Source organism: Lolium perenne, unplaced genomic scaffold, assembly GCF_019359855.2.
Source record: "Lolium perenne isolate Kyuss_39 unplaced genomic scaffold, Kyuss_2.0 unplaced95, whole genome shotgun sequence".
Taxonomy (NCBI): domain Eukaryota; kingdom Viridiplantae; phylum Streptophyta; class Magnoliopsida; order Poales; family Poaceae; genus Lolium; species Lolium perenne.
The window spans coordinates 1-15000 of NW_027249053.1; the positions used below are offsets into that span (position 1 = coordinate 1).

The 15000-nt window shown below is 47.3% G+C and overlaps 1 long non-coding RNA gene across 1 annotated transcript; it reads left to right on the forward strand.

Annotated features, from left to right (window-relative positions):
* The first annotated feature begins 6 nt into the window (after positions 1 to 6).
* On the forward strand, positions 7 to 846 carry LOC139834934 (uncharacterized). The gene is made up of 2 exons (XR_011750615.1): positions 7 to 272; positions 375 to 846. It is a non-coding gene; the product is annotated as an uncharacterized lncRNA (long non-coding RNA).
* The last annotated feature ends 14154 nt before the right edge of the window (positions 847 to 15000 follow it).

The window sequence follows — 15000 nt, forward strand, 5'->3', positions numbered from 1 at the left end:
GTTAGGATTTAGGATATAGTAGTATTATGCTTATGGCATGAGCTTTTCTAAATGTTCCATCAGTAACCAACCAAGCCTAAGGTCGATCAGAAATCTTCTTGAATATGGGCTGTTGGTAGCACTGTATCTGAGTAAATTTTATACACTTTCACTTTGCAGAGAATAAGCACATTTTGTTGCATAGGTTGGCCTTAAGATAATTTCTAGGTGGTGCTCTATTGTAAATTTTATTAATGACATATCTATAAGTAATAAGGTAGTCTTCACAAAAAGTAAGTAATAAGACAGTCATAGATCTTCCAGTTTCCTCTCATGTCTATGTGGTCAAGCTGTAGCAGTTATACTTACTAAGTTGATGTGTGCCCCCATTTCAGGCATGTGCATCAGGTTGCCTCTGTGATCATCCACCAAACTGGAAAACCGAGGAACTTGTGCTGAATCGCCTTCAACAAGTAGAAATCAGTTACTTGAAAGGAACTGAACATGATTTTGCTCTTGTCAAACGATTATTCAGTTGGGCAACAGCACTAAAAACAACGACAATAAGTTTCCATCGCTCAATCACCGAAAGCATGGCCAAAGAGTTCTGCCAGAGGATACTAGGCTTCTCCAAGCCAGACATATGTCTAAAATTTTACGTGTACCATGACTTCACTAAGAAAGTCTTGTATGTTCCAGAAAACTAAGGTGTGGGCTTGCTGTTTGCACTTTTGGTATTTTGTGGCTTTTGGTATCAGCTGTACCCTGTGCAAACATCAAAAGTCGAGCAGATCCTTCTGAAATGATACCATGTCATCGATCACGATTTACTTATACCGTGTTATGTTTTACATAAGGAGGTTTAAACGTTGTTCAGAAGCTATATGTGTGCAAGATCCAAACGTTGGCATGCTGAAGAGTGATGATGAACTGTTTTTGGATAGTTCACTGCAATGACCCTGCAATTATGTTCAAGTGTTGGTAAAATTTGTCTCGCCGTCTTCTCCAGACAGTACATACTCATGCGCAAGTTACCTGTACAGGGTATGTATGTCGGGCTACTCTCTTCTTTATCTTATGGTTATGGCTTCTAGCTTGATCTATGATACTGCAATATGTGATATGGCAATTTACCTCCAATAGAATTAAAGGAATAATGTTTACAATATGCCTATGTTACAGGGGCTCGAATCAACCTTTCTGAATAGAATTAAAAAAAAAAACTGTTCCATGCAACCCATTGAGATGCTATTATTTGTGGCCAAAATAAACAATCAATGACACAACAAAAACATTATTACATGGCAACAGCAAGAGCTACACCTGATTCCCTACTGGTTGGAGAGAGAATAGGAACTTTCAACTTTATCTACATCTAAGCTAATTCTATGTTACATGATAAATGCCAGCAATATTTGCCTGGAAGATAGAGCATCCATGCTGTCATGGATCTCACTCCTTCAGCAGCATTCAATTGTCATAATACTCTGAGTCTTCATAGTTCAATGAACATCTAGTCGTCGCTATTTTACAAGAACCCAATAAACCGTGGGCAATCATATGGTGCAAGTGCAACCGCTGCTCTATTCTTAAAAGTTAAGATGGCGGCTGCAAAATATTGATGACTGTTGTTGCAAGAAGGGATCCTCAGAGATGCAGTACAGCTTATCCTTATAAGGTACAATCCTAGCAGAGCCAGGTTTCATTTCCTTCTCTCGTCTTCTTATTTTTTCTCTATTATGTGTTAATCATGTCTTCATTTGATACTACCCAAAGGAGCTGTACCCATGAACAAGATCCCAGATATAAGCGGCATTAGGGCACCTCCAACGCTATGACTCAAACGGACGCGTTGGATCGTCCGATTTGGGCTGTTTGGGTCGGCCTTCGGAGACGCGGATAGACGAGGACGTCCGTGTCTTTTTTTGTTCCCCAACGCGCAGTGAGACCCAAACTAGTGTTCATCTTCTCTAGCCATACTAGTACTAGTTGGGCAACAACCAGCCAGCTCCGCCCCGTCGAGCCCCGGCCTGGCGGCCTCTGTCCCTGGCCCGGCGACCTCCGCGCCAGCACGCACTCGTGGCAGGCAGAGGCCACCTTGGTCGACGAGCCCCTCGCCACGCGCAGCACGGCGACCTCGGCCGGACGAGCGCCTCGCGCGGGAGCACATCGACGCGCGCACGACGACCAGGGGCGGCGGCTTCTTGACCCGGTACCCCTCCGGCGGCACGGGGTTGGCGTTGCTGCGGCCGTAGCCCGAGCAAGCCCTGGTCGCGCCGCTGGCATGGAAGGCATCAACGCGCGCACGACGTCCGGGCGTCGTAGTCCCGCGGCGGGGCACGTAGGGGCGAGCGCGTCGAGTTGGCCATGAATCAGCCCGACGAGCTCCGGCCCGCCCCGGCGACCTCCGCCCCGCCTGCGGCCAGGCCCGCCTCCGCCCGTGGCCGACGTGGCCGGCGCCGCCCCGCTTGTAGCGGCAGCGCTGCAGCTGGAAGCCGGCAACAATGTCTCGCCCGCCCGCCCGCAGCACCAGCGCCAGCGCCAGCGAGCAGTGCGTCGGCCGCCGCCGCCTTCCGCCTGCTCTGCTCCATCTCCGCCCGTCGTCGCGCGCGCTGCTCCGTGCGCTGCGTGCAGCCTGAGAAGAGGCGTGCAGCCTGAGAAGAGGACGGAGCGAGGCGTGAGGCTAGGCGCGCGGGGCTGCTCGGCAGAGCACAGGCGCCGTCTTGTGCCGTCTCCGGCGTGCGGCACGGGGCGGCGTCGCGACGCGCCCTGTAACATCCCGTATTTCAATAAAAGGAAGAAGAAGAATTCCAAAGATCCAAAATTTAGAACCAACAAAAACTTTTATTTGCATATAGAGCTATGCATAGGACTTGTGCATTTTGAGTGATATGCCATGATGATTGTTATAGTGCTTATGTGATAAACCCTAAAACCCTAAAGTGATCAAGAGATGATCACAAATCAAATCAAATAAAAAGAGAAAGAAATCAAATAAGAAAAACCCTAAAAACCCTCACATATGGTTTATGCCATTTTTGCAAATCTTTACCCTAGACCAATTTGACCTTCACCATTAGTTGTAATATGTTACTAAACACTTATTACAACTTTTGGGAATCAAAGAAACACAAATCAAATCAAAACCAAACTCAAATTGTGCTCACATAGAATAATGGTCAAATCTGCCATTTATATTCTGGTCACTACTTTGAGCCCCTGGATTTCAAGATTTTCAAACTAAACTTTCCCAATTCTTTGAACCTCATCCAAGAGCACATCAAGGTGAACAACTTTTGTAAAGATCACCATACCAAAATCATCTTGGATCAAATTCTATGCTCATGCAAAGTTGAGACTTTTTAACATTGTTAACAATCTCACATTTTGCAAATTTGCAATTCTTCTATTTTTAAAATTCCACCACCACCTATGTTTGTCTCTGGTCATTTGCAACTCATCCAAATGAACCATTTTCAAATTTTGGAACCACTTGACCTCAACCAAATTTGGCAAGAATTTGAATTTTCCAAATAGATCAAATCTTCAACACTATTTCAAATAGTGTTTTGGCCTAACCCTAATACCCCACTTGACCCTACTTGGTTCCCTTGTCCCCTCTCTCTCTCTTCCAAGCATAGGAACCCTAGGGAGAAGCCCTAGCATGGCATGGACATGGCCATGCCGGCCATGTCTCACCATGCCCCTTCTCCCCTCTTCCCCTTCTTCCCCAACCACGGCCCTGCTGCCATTTAGCTCCACCTCACCTCCCTACTTCAGCCTATGCAAGCCCTGGTCGGAGAGGACGCCGAAGCTCGCCAAAAAACGCGCGCCCAGGGACGGCGAAGCCATGCCGATGATGTCGCACGTGCGCGCCACGGACTCACACTGGACACGCGCCGCGCCACCACCTCGAGCACACCCTGGACCACTTCTCAACGAGTTGAGCATCGCCGCGCCACCACGAAGCCCACAGACACGCGCACGACCGTGACCCGTGACCGCCGCCGCTGGAGACAGAGAAGAAACCCCGCCGCAGACGTCGCCAGACACGGAAGCAATCCGACCGCGTTAGGCACCGCCTACCCTACCTGTCGCCGCCCAGAGGACCACCATGACGCAGTGAACACCGCCGCGCCCTCGCCTAGCTCTCTAGACCGCCGGAGAGCCCGCGCCCATGTCGAGTTCGCCGCAGCTCCACGGCCTCGTCGCTCGCCTATAAAAGGAGACGCTCATTCATCGATCTGAGCACACCAGCACCTTCCCCTCTTCTCCCTCGACCGCCTGAGCCACTCCACCGTCGACATTAGCCACTGCCGCCACCCAATCGTCACCTCACTGCCGCACGCCGCCGCGGAAGCTCGCCGCCGATTGGAGCCTCCCCAGGACGTGCCGCTGCTACCAGGAGGATCGCCGTCGACCACCGCTTCACCGAGCACACTGCCCACCGTCGCTGGAGCCCCGGTGAGCCCTCCGACCCCCTAGCGCCGCCGTGCCAGTGAACCCTCTCTCGCCGGCGAGATGATGAACCCAGGCCGTTGGATCGCCGTCTAATCCTACGCCTCAGAACACCCCGTACCGTTTCGGGATTTATGAGCCACTGACGGGTGGAGCCCACCCCGTCAGGCAGCCGACGCGTCTGTGGACCGTGGTGGGCTGGGCAGGCCGTTAAATTTGAATTTTGGCCCGTTAGTCTTTTCCTGCCGGGCCCATTTGTTTTAAAATCGAATTTCCAGTTTTGTTTGAATTCAATACTGGCCCAGTGTTTGAAATTGAATAGTTTCAAATTGGCTTGGACAAATTTAGAAAATTTTATATTGTTGGAAAGCTAATGAAAAGTTCTACAAAACTACACTAGTCTCACTGTGAGATTCTTTGTAGAAATAATGTGACAAAAAGAACAAGTCAGGGACTTTTGCACATTCAAACAATTCTTAAAAATCAACCAAAAGTGTTATTAAGTTGATTTCAACTCCCATAGCTCACATTTCACTTACCCTAATTGTTTCTGCAAAAATATAGCATGGTTACTTTGAGTGATCATGGCCTATTTTAAATAGAGGACTATATGGCTAGTTTAGTTAAGTGATATTGTCCAAAATTATTATGTAAATCTTATGAAGTGTTTTACTTCAATTAAATCTTGTCCCAAGTACTTTCATATGAAGTTTGGACCCTGGTCAAATTACTCTCACATGAAATACTTGGTGATATTAAATCATAATTAGCATTGTTAAATAGTATGAGGTATTCTACCTCATTTAAAGCATTTTCCCAAATGATGATGATGAATGGTTGACTTAGGTCAACATGATTTCATGCATAATTGTTTGAGGAAGTTAAATCTTAAGAAGATTCAATGAGAGGAAATTATTTCCACCAATGCACCTAATTGTGTTATGTGTGTGATTAGAATAGTTTGTGTGAAGTCATGTTGTGCTTAATATAGCTCTTGAACTTGTTGAGTGATTATACCTTGTATTCGAATTTAGACGCTAGCACCGGAGAATACCAGGAAGAGGAAGGATTCTACCAAGAGGAGGAAGAGGAGAACTTTGACCACTACCAAGGCAAGCTAATATTCTTGCAAAGTGCAAATCCCTTTGGGGAGTCTTACCTTACTTACAACAATCCTATCCCAAGTTTTTACCTTACAAGTTTTTACTTGATTTATTAAAGAGTTACTTTTATAGTTAACTTTGGTCTAAGTTTGGAATGTTACTAGAGTAGCAAAGTTAGTCTCAAAGAATGACAAGCCAGATAGCACCCCCCATGATTAGTGCTAGTGCTAATACTAAAATTTGACTACTCTAGATGGGAACTTGTGTTTTGAAATGAATTTGAAAACTTTGGAATGATGAGTCATTCCATTGAATGATTTTTGAAGGTGAATATGACTTGAAGAAGATGGTGAATTTTGAATAAAACTGATATTGGTTTGGATGCGATACCTTTCCAATTTTTGAGTACCCCACAATACCTGATTATGGGTAGGGCTTAACTGGAAGTTTATACATCTTAGTATGGGTTCCCTCTGAACAAGCATCATAGGGGTTATGCCGAGGCTGCCTTCGTTGTATGAGAAATGATGTGAATTGAGGTGAATGTACGGCCCAAGCCCTGTGCAGTTCCCAGGTTGACAGTTGGTCTTCACTGGGAGGCCAAGCTCATGGGGATAGGTACCTATACTAGGGTATGTAAGTGAAAGGTTATGGTTGATGATCCGCGTACTGTGTTACGATGATTCGAGGTTATCCTCGACGGATGAAATAATATGTTGTGGCACAAGTGTGCAACCTCTGCAGAGTGTAAAACTATTCGAATAGCCATGTCCACGGTTACGGACGATTGGAAAGGCCATACAGTTTCCGGTGTCAGATTTCTTGAAAATGTGGTGAAGTGAATGGTGAATGGTGACTTGTTTTTGAATCACAACTGAGTTGTGGGAATGACACTAATGTTCCCACTTGAGTTAGTTAGCACATGAATAAGTCTTTTATCAAATACTTGTGAACTAAAATTGGCTTCATGCAAAATAAACTAGAGCTTAGCACCCCTTTACTATAAATGTTAGCACTTACACTAGTATTAGTTTGCGAGTACTTAAAGTACTCACAGCTGTGTCCCTGGCTATTCAAATGGCCAGAGTATGAAGATGAACAGAACTACCAAGGAGATGACCAGCAGGACGCCTACGACAACTAGGAGTCTTCCGACGTCAAGCGTTGGCCTGTGGACTAGAGAATCCATTTCTATTTACGCTTCCGCTATGAACTTGTGTTTGTTCGTTGATCAATAGATCAACTATTTGTGTAATATGGATCATTGGATCTAAATTTGTAAGACAATATGGTTTGTAATGAATGATGACTATGATATTCGACTATTATGCCTCGCAACAACAATATTCCTGGGATTGCGATGAATGACATAATAGGCATCTCGACTTAAAATCCGGGTGTTGACAAATTGGTATCAGATCCATTGTTTGACCTTAGAAGACCCTAGTTAGAATGGACGTTCAGAAAAACTTAACTTTGAAATCAAATGAAGAGAATATTTATGAAAATTTATTCACACTCTTGTCTTTGAGATCTTTTCAAAAATTGATGAATCGTGTTTTTTCTTATTGAATCTACTTAAAATTTTGACACACTTGTTCACTCTCTAACTTACTTATCCATTTCGCTTTCAGATGGAGCCGAATGAACCCATCAACACCAAGTTCTACCAGCTTGGGAATGGAGGAAGCTTGATCTTCGAGCACGAGCTCAACGCCCTCTCGGACTTTCTTGGACGCCCTCACCCCGAGATCCACGGAATCGAGGTGAACGACCAGCCCGGAGGAGAGTTGCAGTGGATCATCACCGCTGACTTGAGGGGCAAGATGGAGCCTCCCACCTTGGAGAGGATCCTCTTCTCTTTCAGGGAGAGCAACTGGCTCGACGGACTCGCACGTGCCCTTCAGGAGGCACTTGCGCGTCTATGTGGACAGAACGTGGTGCGCATCCTCGCTTCCCGCTTCACGCATGCCGTGAGGCGTGATGCCATGGGAGTGCCCATGGAGCTGCAGCCGCACCCTAAGCTGAGGCACCATGCAGAGTACCTCGACTTCATGATGTACCAGACTCAGAAGGATCTGGACACCTCCCGCGCGTACGCCAACCAGACCCACGCTCACATCACCGAGCAGGGTGAGGCGATCAATTTACTTGCCCGCGACCGCAAGACACTCCGCCAACAACATGCCAAGAAGGACGCTACTATTGTGCGCCTTCGCGCCAAGATAGCATCTTTGGAGGCCACTGTCAAGGCCCAAGAGGACCAGCTGAGAGAGATGGAGGAAGATGATGGAGGAGAAGACCTTCAGGGAGGAGGAGCGTTCCTGAGCGACGATGACGACTTTGAGGAGGACGAGTTCACCGAGGAGGAGGACTACGAGTTCCTGGAGGCAGGACCCGACGACTTTGTCCCGATCGATGTTGATGATGAGGAGTAGTTGCACTTGATCACTTATGTAGGTGTGAGTTGTATCCCGCCCGTTGTATCGTAGCATGAGAGAATGGTTCTTAAAACCATGGGAAGTGTTAGTTTGTAAGTTGTAATGTGTGATGTTGAATGAATGAATGTTTCTGTTTGTCATCAAAAGAATTCAAGTTTTAAATTTATGAACTTACTCAAAATAAACCATAGAAATTTCCCTCTTATCTCATGATATTCTCTATGTTCAGATGGCCCCTCCCAATCGCAACAACAACGATGCCATGATGCAACTGCTGCAAACCCTGATGGCCGACAGGGAGACTGACAGAGCTGAATGTCAAGCAAACATCGCAGCACTGCAAAACCTTGCCAACCAAGGCCATGGAAATCATAACCACCCTGGATCAAAGCTCAAGAACTTCCAGAACACCAACCCTCCGGTGTTTAGCAAGACCGAAGAACCCCTCGACGCCGACGACTGGCTCCAGACTATGGAGAATAACTTAGAAATAGCGGGAGTTGAAGCCTCCGAGAAGGTCTTGTTCGCAACCCACTAACTTGCCGGACCAGCCCGAGCTTGGTGGACTAGCACCCGTACCATGAACGCAGGTCAAGTCATGACTTGGGTAGACTTCAAGCTCAAGTTTAGCAAGTATCACGTGCCCCCGGGTTTAATCAAGAAAATGAGGGATGAGTTCCGTTAACTCAAGCAAGGACGGATGACGGTGGTAGAATACCGCGACAGATTCCTTACACTGTCAAGGTACGCCCCCGACGAGACCGACACCACCGAGAAGAGGCAGGAGAGATTCCTGAACGGACTGCATGATGAGATGCAGACTGTCCTAGTCAACATCCCCTTCGCCGACCTTGAAGCCTTAGTGGATTCCGCCATCCAGATGGAAGGCAAGTTGAACCAAGCCAACGAGAACCGCAAACGCCGCATGATGCACCAGAGTGGGCCCAGCAATGCTTCGAAGTATCGCCCCAGCTCAAGCGGAGGTTTCACCCCAAGGAACAACAACAAGCCCCAGATGCAGACTTCACGCCCGGGTTATCAGAATTGGAGTGGAGGAAACACCAGGCCAGGAGGCCACCACAACAACAGCAAATACAACAACAACAACTTCAACCGCGCTCCGCCCAGAGCCCCCAACACCAACAACAACAACACCAACACCGCTCCAAGGGCTGGGAGCAACGCCATCCCCGTCGCAACCAAGGACAAGGCCACCATCACTTGTTATGAGTGTGGCGTGGTGGGACACTACTCCAACGAGTGCCCCAAGAGGCTAGCCAAGAATGTCGCCAACGCCACTGCACCTGCTCAGCAGCAACGCCGCGTCTCCACCGGCAAGAAGTTCGCCCCCAACAACCCCAATAACCGCAACGGCCGTCTCTTCCACATGAACGCCGAAGAAGCCCAGGAAGCACCAGATGTTGTACTGGGTATGTTTTCTGTCAACTCCGTACCTGCCAGAGTGCTGTTTGATTCAGGAGCATCGCATTCATTTGTCACCGAAGGCTTTGCATGCACAAGTAAAATCCAACCTATCAGTTTGAAGGATGTTATGATAGTTCAAATTCCCGGATCAACCACCAAAGCCAGAAAATTTTGCAAAAATGTACCCATCAGAATCCATGAAGTAGATTTTTATGCCAATCTGATTATTCTGGGAACCAAAGGTTTGGAAGTCGTACTAGGAATGGATTGGATGTCAAAACACCATGGACTGATTGACTGTGCCAAGAAAGCCATCACCATGACTAGCAGCACCGGTATCCTAGTAGCACATGTATCTGAAAGACTACCCAGAAAATTTACCTGCAACCAAAGTGTAGCCAAGCCAACTCTGGATCAAATCAGGGTCGTTTGTCGATACCCTGATGTGTTTCCAGATGATCTACCCGGTATGCCCCTGATAGCGATATCAAGTTTATCATCGAGTTAATCCCCGGAACAGGACCTATAGCCCAGAGAGCCTATAGTATGAACCCAACAGAGCTTGTGGAGCTGAAGAAGCAAATTGATGATATGTTAGCCAAAGGTTTGATTCGACCTAGTGCATCACCCTAGACATCCCCTGTTTTGTTTGTGGACAAGAAGGATGGTGCCACACGTTTATGTACGGACTACCGTAAGATTAACGATGTCACCGTCAAGAACAAATACCCCCTACCCAAGATAGAAGACCTGTTCGATCAGTTGACCGGTGCCAAAGTGTTCTCTAAGATTGATCTTAGGACTGGTTATCATCAGCTGAAGATCCGTGCCACAGATATCCCAAAGACTGCCTTTACCACCAGATATGGGTTGTATGAGTACAACGTCATGTCATTTGGATTAACCAATGCCCCAGCTTAGTTCATGAATCTCATGAATAAGATCTTCATGAACTTTTTGGACAAGTTTGTCGTTGTCTTCATCGACGACATCCTTATCTACTCCAAATCCGAAGAAGAACACGAAAACATTTGGAGACTGTCCTAGAAACCCTTAGACACCACCAGTTGTATGCCAAATTCAGCAAATGTGAGTTTTGGTTGAAGGAAGTGTAGGATTCCTAGGAAATATCTTGTCTGCGGAGGAATTGCCGTAGATCCCGCCAAGATCAAAACAGTTACAGAATGGCAAGCCCCAACCACCCAGACCGAGGTCCGCGCTTTTCTTGGATTAGCCGGATATTACCGCAGATTTGTTGAAGGCTTTTCAAGCATCGCTAGACCAATGATCCAACTGTTGAAGAAGGACAAGAAGTTTGAGTGGACTGATAAATGTGAAGAGAGTTTCCAACAACTCAAGAGTAGATTGACCTCAGCCCCAATTCTGATCATGCCGGACATCACCAAGCCATTTGACGTGTATTGCGACGCCTCCAAGATTGGTCTTGGATGTGTGCTTATGCAAGAAGGCAAAGTGATATCATACCTTTCAAGACAACTGAAGCAACATGAGCAGAACTATCCAATCCACGGCTTAGAGCTTGCAGCCGTAGTCCTAGCCTTGAAAGTTTGGCGTCATTACCTCATGGGTAATCGATGCGAGATCTACTCCGACCACAAGAGCCTGAAATATATCTTCACCCAGAAAGAGCTGAATATGAGGCAGCACAGATGGATAGAATTGATCAAGGATTACGACCTGGAGATTCACTACCACCCCGGCAAGGCCAATGTGGTAGCGGATGCTTTGAGTCGACTGCCGTGTCAGTTGAACTCCATGATCGCAATCGAGCAACCCAGCCTGTTTCATGAGTTTGAACAGTTTAGACTTGAACTCGTTAGTGAAGGATTCCTAGCCAGCATAGAGCTTCAACCCACCTTGATTAGCTAGATCAAGGAAGCCCAGAAAGGAAACGCTAGCATCGACGGAATCAAGAACCAGATAGCTACCGGGAAAGCACCGGGATTCACCATAGATGAAGCCGGAGTTCTTTGGTACAAAGGACGCCTATGCGTGCCAGCAGATTCTGAACTGAAGCAAGTCATCCTGAAAGAAGCCCATGACACCCTTTACTCAATTCATCCCGGAGGTACCAAGATGTATCAAGATCTGAAGGAGCAATTCTGGTGGCATCGAATGAAGAGAGAAATCGGAAGCTACATCGCCAAGTGTGATATCTGTCAGAGAGTCAAGGAAGAACATCAACGACCAGCAGGATTGCTGCAGCCAGTACAGATTCCAGAATGGAAGTGGGACTCGGTCGGAATGGACTTTATCACAGGTTTGCCCAAATCCAGCCAAGAAAATGATTCGATATGGGTAGTTGTCGATAGATTGACCAAGGTAGCCCATTTCATCCCCGTCAAAACCACATACCAAGGCCCAAAGTTAGCTGAGTTATATATCTCCAGAATAATCACCCTGCACGGAACCCCGAAGTCGATAGTGTCAGATAGAGGATCCCAATTCACCTCAAGATTCTGGCAGAAAGTACACGAAGGACTAGGAACCCGGCTGAATTTCAGCACCGCCTATCATCCGCAGACCGATGGACAAACGGAAAGAGTCAACCAGATACTGGAGGACATGCTGAGAGCATGTGTACTGGAATATGGATCCAAATGGGAAGACTGCCTGCCTTACGTAGAATTCTCTTACAACAACAACTACCAAGCCAACCTACAGATGGCCCCCTTTGAAGCCTTGTACGGAAGGAAGTGGCGTACCCCTCTGAATTGGTCGGAAGTCGGAGAAAGCCAAGTCTTTGGACCAGATGTTCTTCGTGAAGCCGAAGAGAAAGTACACAAGATCCGCGAGTACCTCAAGACGGCGCTATCAAGACAGAAGAGCTACGCTGACAAAAGACGCCGAGAGATGACCTTCGAGATCGGAGACTTCATCTACCTCAAAGTATCCCCCCTGAAAGGCATGCAGAGATTCCAGCTGAAAGGAAAGCTTCCACCCCGATATGTCAGACCCTTCAAAGTTCTAAGTCGCCGAGGCGAAGTACCGTATCAACTGGAGCTACTAGAAGAAATGTCGGCTGTGCACGACGTGTTTCACATCTCACTCCTCCGGAAGTGCCTAGAAGTCCCCGAGAAGACCGAAGTATTCAAGAACATCGATCACAGATCGGTGGATATCAACAAGGACTTGACGTACCGCGAAGTGCCGATTCGCATCCTGGAAGAAGCTTACAGAACCACCCGCACCCGAAGCATCAAGTTCCTGAAGATACAATGGAGCAATCATACCGAAGATCAAGCCACTTGGGAACGCGAAGACTACATGAAGGAGTACCCAGATCGCTTTAGTACCTAATTTTCTTTTAGATCTCAGTACGGGATCTTTTGTAAGGGGGAAGGGTTTGTAACATCCCAAATTTCAATAAAAGGAAGAAGAAGAATTCCAGAGATCCAAAATTTAGAACCAACAAAAACTTTTATTTGCATATAGAGCTATGCATAGGACTTGTGCATTTTGAGTGATATGCCATGATGATTGTTATAGTGCTTATGTGATAAACCCTAAAACCCTAAAGTGATCAAGAGATGATCACAAATCAAATCAAATAAAAAGAGAAAGAAATCAAATAAGAAAAACCCTAAAAACCCTCACATATGGTTTATGCCATTTTTGCAAATCTTTACCCTAGACCAATTTGACCTTCACCATTAGTTGTAATATGTTACTAAACACTTATTACAACTTTTGGGAATCAAAGAAACACAAATAAAATCAAATCCAAACTCAAATTGTGCTCACATAGAATAATGGTCAAATCTGCCATTTATATTCTGGTCACTACTTTGAGCCCCTGGATTTCAAGATTTTCAAACTAAACTTTTCCAATTCTTTGCACCTCATCCAATAGCACATCAAGGTGAACAACTTTTGTGAAGAACACCATACCAAAATCATCTTGGGTCAAATTCTATGCTCACGCAAAGTTGAGACGTTTTAACATTGTTAACAATCTCACATTTTGCAAATTTGCAATTCTTTTATTTTTAAAATTCCACCACCACCTATGTTTGTCTCTAGTCATTTGCAACTCATACAAATGAACCATTTTCAAATTTTGGAACCACTTGACCTCAACCAAATTTGGCAAGAATTTGAATTTTCCAAATAGATCAAATCTTCAACACTATTTCAAATAGTGTTTTGGCCTAACCCTAATACCCCACTTGACCCTACTTGGTTCCCTTGTCCCCTCTCTCTCTCTCTCTCTCTCTCTCTTCCAAGCATAGGAACCATAGGGAGAAGCCCTAGCATGGCATGGACATGGACATGGCCATGCTGGCCATGTCTCACCATGCCCCTTCTCCCCTCTTCCCCTTCTTCCCCAACCAAGGCCCTGCTTCCATTTAGCTCCACCTCACCTCCCTACTTCAGCCTATGCAAGCCCTGGTCGGAGAGGACGCCGAAGCTCGCCGGAAAACGCGCGTCCAGGGACGGCGATGCCATGTCGATGACGTCGCACGTGCGCGCCACGGACGCACACTAGACACGCGCCGCGCCACCACCTCGAGCACGCCCTGGACCACTTCTCAACGAGTTGAGCATCGCCGCGCCACCACGAAGCCCACAGACATGCGCACGACCGTGACCCGTGACCGCCGCCGCCGGAGACGGAGAAGAAACCCCGCCGCAGACACCGCCAGACACGGAAGCAATCCGACCGCGTTAGGCACCGCCTACCCTACCTGTCGCCACCCGGAGGGCCACCGTGACGCAGTGAACACCGCCGCGCCCTCGCCTAGCTCGCTAGACCGCCGGAGAGCCCGCGCCCATGTCGAGTTCGCCGAAGCACCACGGCCTCGTCGCTCGCCTATAAAAGGAGACGCCCATTCGTCGATCTGAGCACACCAGCACCTTCCCCTCTTCTCCCTCGACCGCCTGAGCCACTCCACCATCGACATTAGCCACTGCTGCCGCCCAATCGTCACCTCACTACCGCACGCCGCCGCGGAAGCTCGCCGCCGATTGGAGCCTCCCCAAGACGTGCCGCTGCTACCAGGAGGATCGCCGTCGACCACTGCTTCACCGAGCACACTGCCCACCGTCGCTGGAGCCTCGGTGAGCCCTCCGACCCCCTAGCGCACCGTGACAGTGAACCCTCTCTCGTCGGCGAGACGATGAACCCAGGCCGTTCGATCGCCGTCTAATCCTACGCCTCAGAACACCCTGTACGTTTCGGGATTTATGAGCCACTGACAGGTGGAGCCCACCCTGTCAGGCAGCCCATGCGTCTGTGGACCGTGGTGGGCTGGGCATGCCGTTAAATTTGAATTTTGGCCCGTTAGTCTTTTCCCGCCGGGCCCATTTGTTTTAAAATCGAATTTCCAGTTTAGTTCGAATTCAATACTGGCCCTGTGTTTGATATTGAATAGTTTCAAATTGGCTTGGCCAAATTTAGCAAATTTTATATTGTTGGAAAGCTAATGAAAAGTTCTACAAAACTGCACTGGTCTCACTGTGAGATTCTTTGTAGAAATAATGTGACATAAAGAACAAGTCAGGGACTTTTGCACATTCAAACAATTCTTAAAAATCAACAAAAAGTGCTATTAAGTTGATTTCAACTCTCA